Source organism: Salmo salar, unplaced genomic scaffold (genome assembly GCF_905237065.1).
Source record: "Salmo salar unplaced genomic scaffold, Ssal_v3.1, whole genome shotgun sequence".
Taxonomy (NCBI): domain Eukaryota; kingdom Metazoa; phylum Chordata; class Actinopteri; order Salmoniformes; family Salmonidae; genus Salmo; species Salmo salar.
In genome coordinates this window covers 5,001-13,859 of record NW_025547789.1, presented here as the reverse complement: position 1 = coordinate 13,859, position 8,859 = coordinate 5,001, and the positions used below count along the sequence as shown (strand labels likewise).

General features: G+C 43.8%; 1 long non-coding RNA gene across 1 annotated transcript in view; it reads right to left on the bottom strand.

Moving 5' to 3' along the window:
- Positions 1 to 8,559: 8,559 nt before the first annotated feature.
- LOC123732440 (uncharacterized) overlaps positions 8,560 to 8,859 on the bottom strand; it is a 2,076-nt gene continuing 1,776 nt past the window's right edge. The window contains exon 4 of the long non-coding RNA XR_006763154.1: positions 8,560 to 8,859. This exon is cut by the window's right edge and continues 232 nt beyond it. This is a non-coding gene — a long non-coding RNA (uncharacterized lncRNA).

The window sequence follows — 8,859 nt, the reverse complement described above, 5'->3', positions numbered from 1 at the left end:
TAACAGGCTTTATTAACAACGCTACTGTACAGGCTACTAACTACTCAAGATAATAGAGACCAGGCTTACGACAGAGAGACTCTCCCTACACACACTGAACCACTGGTAGAGAGAGAGAGAGAGAGAGAGAGAGAGAGTATGTGGATGTAATCTTTTAAGAGCAGTTTTAATGATGATGAGGAGGGGGGAGAGGAGGGGGAGGAGGGAGGAGGGGAAGGAGGGGGAGGAGGAGGGGGAGGAGGGGAAGGAGGAGGAGGGGGAAGAAGAAGGGGAGGAGGATGTTAGTTATTGATCTTGAGAGTCGGGGATCTAATCAGCAGAGTGCTACTGGGTCTAAACGCTGACTAGACTACAGACACACACTACTGACTAGACTACAGACACACTACCGACTAGACTACAGACACACTACTGGCTAGACTACAGGCACACACTACTGACTAGACTACAGACACACTACTGGCTAGACTACAGACACACACTACTGACTAGACTACAGACACACTACTGACTAGACTACAGACACACACTACTGACTAGACTACAGACACACACTACTGACTAGACTACAGACACACTACTGACTAGACTACAGACACACTACTGACTAGACTACAGACACACTACTGACTAGACTACAGACTACTGACTAGACTACAGACTACTGACTAGACTACAGACTACTGACTAGACTACAGACACACTACTGACTAGACTACAGACACACTACTGACTAGACTACAGACACACTACTGGCTAGACTACAGACACACACTACTGACTAGACTACAGACACACACTACTGACTAGACACACACTACTGACTAGACTACAGACACACTACTGACTAGACTACAGACACACTACTGACTAGACTACAGACACACACTACTGACTAGACTACAGACACACACTACTGACTAGACTACAGACACACTACTGACTAGACTACAGACACACTACTGGATAGACTACAGACACACTACTGACTAGACTACAGACACACACTACTGACTAGACTACAGACACACTACTGACTAGACTACAGACACACTACTGACTAGACTACAGACACACTACTGGCTAGACTACAGACACACTACTGACTAGACTACAGACACACTACTGACTAGACTACAGACACACACTACTGACTAGACTACAGATACACTACTGACTAGACTACAGACACACTACTGACACGCTACTGGCTAGACTACAGACACACTACTGACTAGACTACAGACACACTACAGACACACTACTGGCTAGACTACAGACACACTACTGACTAGACTACAGACACACTACTGACTAGACTACAGACACACTGCTGACTAGACTACAGACACACTACTGACTAGACTACAGACACACTACTGACTAGACTACAGACACACTACTGGCTAGGCTACAGACACACTACTGACTAGACTACAGACACACTACTGACTAGACTACAGACACACTACTGACTAGACTACAGACACACTACTGACTAGACTACAGACACACTACTGGCTAGACACACACTACTGACTAGACTACAGACACACTACTGACTAGACTACAGACACACTACTGACTAGACTACAGACACACTACTGACTAGACTACAGACACACTACTGACTAGACACACACTACTGACTAGACTACAGACACTCTACTGGCTAGACTACAGACACACACTACTGACTAGACTACAGACACACTACTGACTAGACTACAGACACACTACTGGCTAGACTACAGACACACTACTGACTAGACTACAGACACACACTACTGACTAGACTACAGACACACTACTGACTAGACTACAGACACACTACTGGCTAGACTACAGACACACTACTGACTAGACTACAGACACACACTACTGGCTAGACTACAGACACACTACTGACTAGACTACAGGCACACGCTACTGGCTAGACTACAGACACACTACTGACTAGACTACAGACACACACTACTGACTAGACTACAGACACACTACTGACTAGACTACAGACACACTACTGGCTAGACTACAGACACACTACTGGCTAGACTACAGACACACACTACTGACTAGACTACAGACACACTACTGACTAGACTACAGACACACTGCTGACTAGACTACAGACACACTGCTGACTAGACTACAGACACACTGCTGACTAGACACACACTACTGGCTAGACTACAGACACACTACTGACTAGACACACACTGCTGACTAGACTACAGACACACTGCTGACTAGACACACACTACTGGCTAGACTACAGGCACACACTACTGACTAGACTACAGACACACTACTGACTAGACTACAGACACACTGCTGACTAGACTACAGACACACTGCTGACTAGACTACAGACACACTACTGACTAGACACACACTACTGGCTAGACTACAGACACACTACTGACTAGACACACACTGCTGACTAGACTACAGACACACTGCTGACTAGACTACAGACACACTACTGACTAGACTACAGACACACTACTGACTAGACTACAGACACACTACTGACTAGACTACAGACACACTACCGACTAGACTACAGACACACTACTGACAGTAGCTTAACTGGCATCGTAGCGTCTGTCAGCAGACTGGGATGCGACAGCTAACGAGGAGGAGATTTTTTTGTCCCTGATCATTTGGACAAAACGAGTATCTGAGGTATTATGCTGGTAAAGTTATGACATCATTAGCACTGAACATGTAAACAAACAAGCTATTTGTTGACAAAACATTCAGTTGGAACGTTAATGGTACTTGTGATAATCCCCGGGAAGCCGGTGTTTGGAGGACATATTGAAACGCGACCCAGTCGTTCGTTCTAAATGTTCCATTGCCATACTGGCTGGCAACGTTCTTATCCCTTGCTTGCTAGCTAGCCAACTACGGCTAACTTACAGTCAGGTCAAACAGTGCAGCCAGAATATCAACAGTAGCTGCATTTCTTTAAGCTGTTTTCTAGTGACATTTATTTGGATACATCCATAACAATGAGCTGAGGATGCACGATTTCACCTGGCATAGAAAATGTGCTCTCTCATCAGGACACTCGTTGTTCATAGGAGCTAGCCAACAACACAGCTAAACACAATCCCTTCAAACTGAAGCTGGAAAGACTGCAAACTAGCTGCATCTCTTTTCATTTGACCTTTTCTCAATGTACATTTCTTTGTCTCTATCCATAAACATGATGCCAGCTGATTCATGATTTCAACTGGCTGAGATACGCTGCCTGTCTGTCTCGTGTCCCGACTCCCGACATGTTCATTACTACGGGACAGCTGGAGATCGAAGTTCAATACAGAAACAATGTTGCAAATGTCAGAGAGACAGACAGCAAGTTTTATACAAATCTCTGCTGTTGTAAACTAAATGTTAGTCTAAAAGAAATGTGAGATAATATCCAGATGCTTTTTTTGTAGTGGAGATCAAGTTTATAAATTGCCTGGCTGGGCTGATGAGACAGTGGATTCAGATGGAACAGAGTGAATAGGCATTTCAACGTCATAGATGTAGCCCGGTGTTAACTTGGGGACTAGGCACCGGCTGGAATGATCTTTTAACCAAAACAGCATTAGACCCACCGTTGTATAAATAGAAATAAACTTGAACCAATATCTTTGTGTTAGAGACCTCAGAAAGCTCAGACTTAAACTCACATTCACCAGCTCTGCAAGCGCTATAGGGTCAAAATACGTTAGTTGATCACCAAATATCAACTATTTTCATTTACTTACGGTCAAAAAAATCTAAAATGTACAAGCAACCGGAAAAAAATCATATTCGGCAAATCAATCATTACTGCCACTCACAGGTTAGAAGTCTACAACAGCTCCAACCTAAGTGTATGTAAACTTTCGACTTCAACTGTATACACACACACACACAGACACACACACACCAAAAATATATGGAGGATTGGAAATGATGCAGACAACTATAGTGATGGAAGCTACAATCTACCCCCCCCCTGAGATTGTAGCTTCCATCACTATAGGCCTTTCCTGTTTCAGCATGACACAAAGCGTGGTCCATGCAGAAATCGTTTGTAGAGATCGGTGTGGAAATACTTGACTGGTCTGCACAAAGCCCTGACCTCAACCACATCGAACACCTTTGGGATGAATTGGAACGCCGACTTCAAGCCAGGCTTAATCACCCAACATCAGTACCCGACCTCACTAATACTCTTGTGGCTGAATGAAAGCAAGTTTTTGCAGCAATGATCCAACATCTAGTGGAAAGCCTTCCCAGAAGAGTGGAGGCTGTTATAGCAGCAATGTACCAACATCTAGTGGAAAGCCTTCCCAGAAGAGAGGAGGCTGTTATAGCAGCAATGATCCAACATCTAGTGGAAAGCCTTCCCAGAAGAGTGGAGGCTGTTATAGCAGCAATGTTCCAACATCTAGTGGAAAGCCTTCCCAGAAGAGTGGAGGCTGTTATAGCAGCAATGTTCCTACATCTAGTGGAAAGCCTTCCCAGAAGAGTGGAGGCTGTTATAGCAGCAATGTTCCTACATCTAGTGGAAAGCCTTCCCAGAAGAGTGGAGGCTGTTATAGCAGCAATGTTCCTACATCTAGTGGAAAGCCTTCCCAGAAGAGTGGAGGCTGTTATAGCAGCAAAGGGGGACCAACTCCATATTAATGTCCATGATTTTGCAATGAGATGTTCGACGAGCAGGTGTCCACATACTTTTGTTTACCTCGGTCCTCCTTCTCAAACTGAACAGAACATAGGCTAGTCCGCGCAATATAGTGCATTTTATGGACTAGGCCTAATAAAAAATATATACAAAATTGGAAGAAACCTTTGACTCTCCTCCTGAACAGCTACTGTAGGCTTACGCAGCACAGCCATTGGTTACGCAGCACAGCCATTAGTTACGCAGCACAGCCATTGGTTACGCAGCACAGCCATTGGTTACGCAGCACAGCCATTGGTTAAGCAGCACAGCCATTGGTTACGCAGCACAGCCATTGGTTACGCAGCACAGCCATTGGTTACGCAGCACAGCCATTGGTTAAGCAGCACAGCCATTGGATAAGCAGCACAGCCATTGGTTACGCAGCACAGCCATTGGTTAAGCAGCACAGCCATTGGTTACGCAGCACAGCCATTGGATAAGCAGCACAGCCATTGGTTAAGCAGCACAGCCATTGGTTAAGCAGCACAGCCATTGGTTAAGCAGCACAACAAAATGTTTTTGATGAGCAAGAGCATGTCGGGCCTCAGGGTTGGAATATCCATCGCGGTGTGTAGTAATGCAGCCTACTTTTATTTACATTATCCCAGCAGCTATCTTAGAGATGTAACTTCTTCTCTGTGCTTCTCCCAGCATGCACTTCATAGCATATATCCTATAGGCTACGAATCATTTGATTGAGACCACACTGAATAGTCTATAGGTGCAGTTGATATTGAGTTCTCAGCGGAGAATCAGAGAGGAGGGGTGGCATCGGGGCACACTTCGATATAAGAAACTAATTATAAAACACTGAAAAATATATCCTGTTATTAATTACCTATTACATGACCCTCCCCAGGTCGCTCTGGATAAGAGCGTCTGCTAAATGACGTAAATGTAAATGTAGATTTAGAAAACAAACACTATACCCACACCTTCAATGAAATGTAAAAAGTATGGCACTCCCCCCATTTTCCTCCAGGTAAACGTTCGGTAAATGTTGTTCCATCCCTTACCTTGGGAGATCAATAACTCACGATAGCAAATCAAATGGTAATGTTTGTAAGCGTTAGCTAGTAACAGTGGCGACGTTAGCATGGCAATCTTGGTAGGGCAAACAACCAATTTTTTTTGTTTGTTTGTTGATGCATGCCAGCAACTCTAAACAATACATTAAATGCAGTTAATGCACTATAACTGTGACAAACGGTGCCCGCGAACGTTTACGGTCTACATAAAGCTGTCCCGAGAGAGGAGCTTATGGCTGACTTGATTAAATAAATATGGCTTCTATTGACTCCGTGTTGATTTGTGTAAATGGATAAGAACCGTATTCTCCTTCAATAATAACCAACGTCGACATGAGTTTAGACTTTTGAACCCAACACAAACATTATTACATTTAGGTTCAGTAAATTCACAATGTTTGTTCTTATGCCATTAACACTTAGCTCCAAGTACAAGCAAGTGCAAGAAAAATGAGCTGCGACGAGGTCGGCCTACTGGTTCAGTGATTTCTAAATGGACAGCGACACAAATTCAGATAGACGTTAGATCAGACGCATTCAGCTGGGTGTTGAGGCCTTATTAACTTTACTCTTCTTTAAGACACCACAGAATGAGAGAGACCCAGACTCCGCGGTTAGCCTACCATTCAAAGTATTTTATTAGGACTATGTGGTCTAAAAAAGAAGGATAGTACAATCACGAAGATCCACTTTTATGTTGTTAAGACACTGATGCCCTTTGCAACCATGTACCTACAGTTGTTAAGACACTGATGCCCTTTGCAACCATGTACCTACAGTTGAAGTCGGGAAGTTTACATTCACTTAGGTTGGACTCATTAAAACTCGTTTTTCAACCACTCCACAAATTTCTTGTTAACAAACTATAGTTTTGGCAAGTCGGTTAGGACATCTACTTTGTGCATGACACAAGTCATTTTTCCAACAATTGTTTACAGACAGATTATTTCACTTATAATTCACTGTATCACAATTCCAGTGGGTCAGAAGTTTACATACACTAAGTTGACTGTGCCTTTAAACAGCTTGGAAAATTCCAGAAAATGGTGTCATGGCTTTAGAAGCTTCTGATAGGCTAATTGACATCATTTGAGTCAATTGGAGGTGTACCTGTGGATGTATTTCAAGCCCTACCTTCAAACTCTGTGCCTCTTTGCTTGACATCATGGGACAATCAAAAGAAATCAGTCAAGACCTCAGAAAAAAATTTGTAGACCTCCACAAGTCTGGTTCATCATTGGGAGCAATTTCCAAATGCCTGAAGGTACCACGTTCATCTGTACAAACAATAGTACGCAAGTATAAACACCATGGGACAACGCAGCTGTCATACCGCTCAGGAAGGAGACGCGTTCTGTCTCCTAGAGGTGAACGTACTTTGGTGCGAAAAGTGCAAATCAATCCCAGAACAACAGCAAAGGACCTTGTGAAGATGCTGGAGGAAACAGGTACAAAAGTATCTATATCCACAGTAAAACGAGTCCTATATTGACATAACCTGAAAGGCCGCTCAGCAAGGAAGAAGCCACTGCTCAAAAACCGCCATAAAAAAGCCAGACTACGGTTTGCAACTGCACATGGGGACAAAGATCGTACTTTTTGGAGAAATGTCCTCTGGTCTGATGAAACAGTAATAGAACTGTTTGGCCATAATGACCATCGTTATGTTTGGAGGAAAAAGGGGGAGGCTTGCAAGCCGAAGAACACCATCCCAACCGTGAAGCACGGGGGTGGCAGCATCATGTTGTGGGGGTGCTTTGCTGCAGGAGGGACTGGTGCACTTCACAATATAGATGGCATCATGAGGTAGGAAAATTATGTGGATATATTGAAGCAACATCTCAAGACATCAGTCAGGAAGTTGAAGCTTGGTCGCAAATGGGTCTTCCAAATGGACAATGACCCCAAGCATACTTCCAAAGTTGTGGCAAAATGGCTTAAGGACAACAAAGTCAAGGTATTGGAGTAGCCGTCACAAATGGTCTGGGGCTGTTTTTCATGGTTCGGGCCCCTTAGTTCCAGTGAAGGGAAATCTAACGCTTCAGCATACAATGACATTCTAGACGATTCTGTCCTTCCAACTTTGTGGCAACAGTTTGGGGCCCTTTTTTGTTTCAGCGTGACAATGCACAAAGCGAGGTCCATAGAGAAATGGTTTGTCGAGATCTGTGTGGAAGAACTTGACTTCCCTACACAGAGCCCTGACCCCATCGAACAGCTTTGGGATGAATTGGAACGCCGACTGTGAGCCAGGCCTAATCACCCAACATCAGCACCCGACCTCACTAATACTCTGGTGGCTGAATGGAAGCAAGTCCCTGCAGCAATGTACCAACATCTAGTGGAAAGCCTTCCCAGAAGAGTGGAGGCTGTTATAGCAGCAATGATCCAACATCTAGTGGAAAGCCTTCCCAGAAGAGTGGAGGCTGTTATAGCAGCAATGTTCCAACATCTAGTGGAAAGCCTTCCCAGAAGAGAGGAGGCTGTTATAGCAGCAATGATCCAACATCTAGTGGAAAGCCTTCCCAGAAGAGTGGAGGCTGTTATAACAGCAATGTTCCAACATCTAGTGGAAAGCCTTCCCAGAAGAGTGGAGGCTGTTATAGCAGTGATGATCCAACATCTAGTGGAAAGCCTTCCCAGAAGAGTGGAGGCTGTTATAGCAGTGATGATCCAACATCTAGTGGAAAGCCTTCCCAGAAGAGAGGAGGCTGTTATAGCAGCGAAGGGGTCCATGATTTTGGAATGAGATGTTTGACGAGCAGGTGTCCACATACTTTTGATCATGTAGTGTACCTATTAATATTCAGACCTCATTAATACCATGTAGTATATATTTTTATAGTTGCTCAAACATATTGTTAATTTATGTTATACTTCATAGACAATGCTTTGGTGACAGTGGAAACCACCCATTCATGCCAATAAAGCATTTATTGTCAGACTAGGAGACATCCCAAAAATCAGTCTTCTCATGAAAATGTCTGTAGTGTCCGAACTTTTGACAATCCCGCTCTTTTAAAGATAAGATCTCCTTTATACAAAAATGAAAATATTTCCACCCAGTTAATCACAGACAGACAGACTTTATAAAAACAGAAAGTCATTCTAATTAAAACA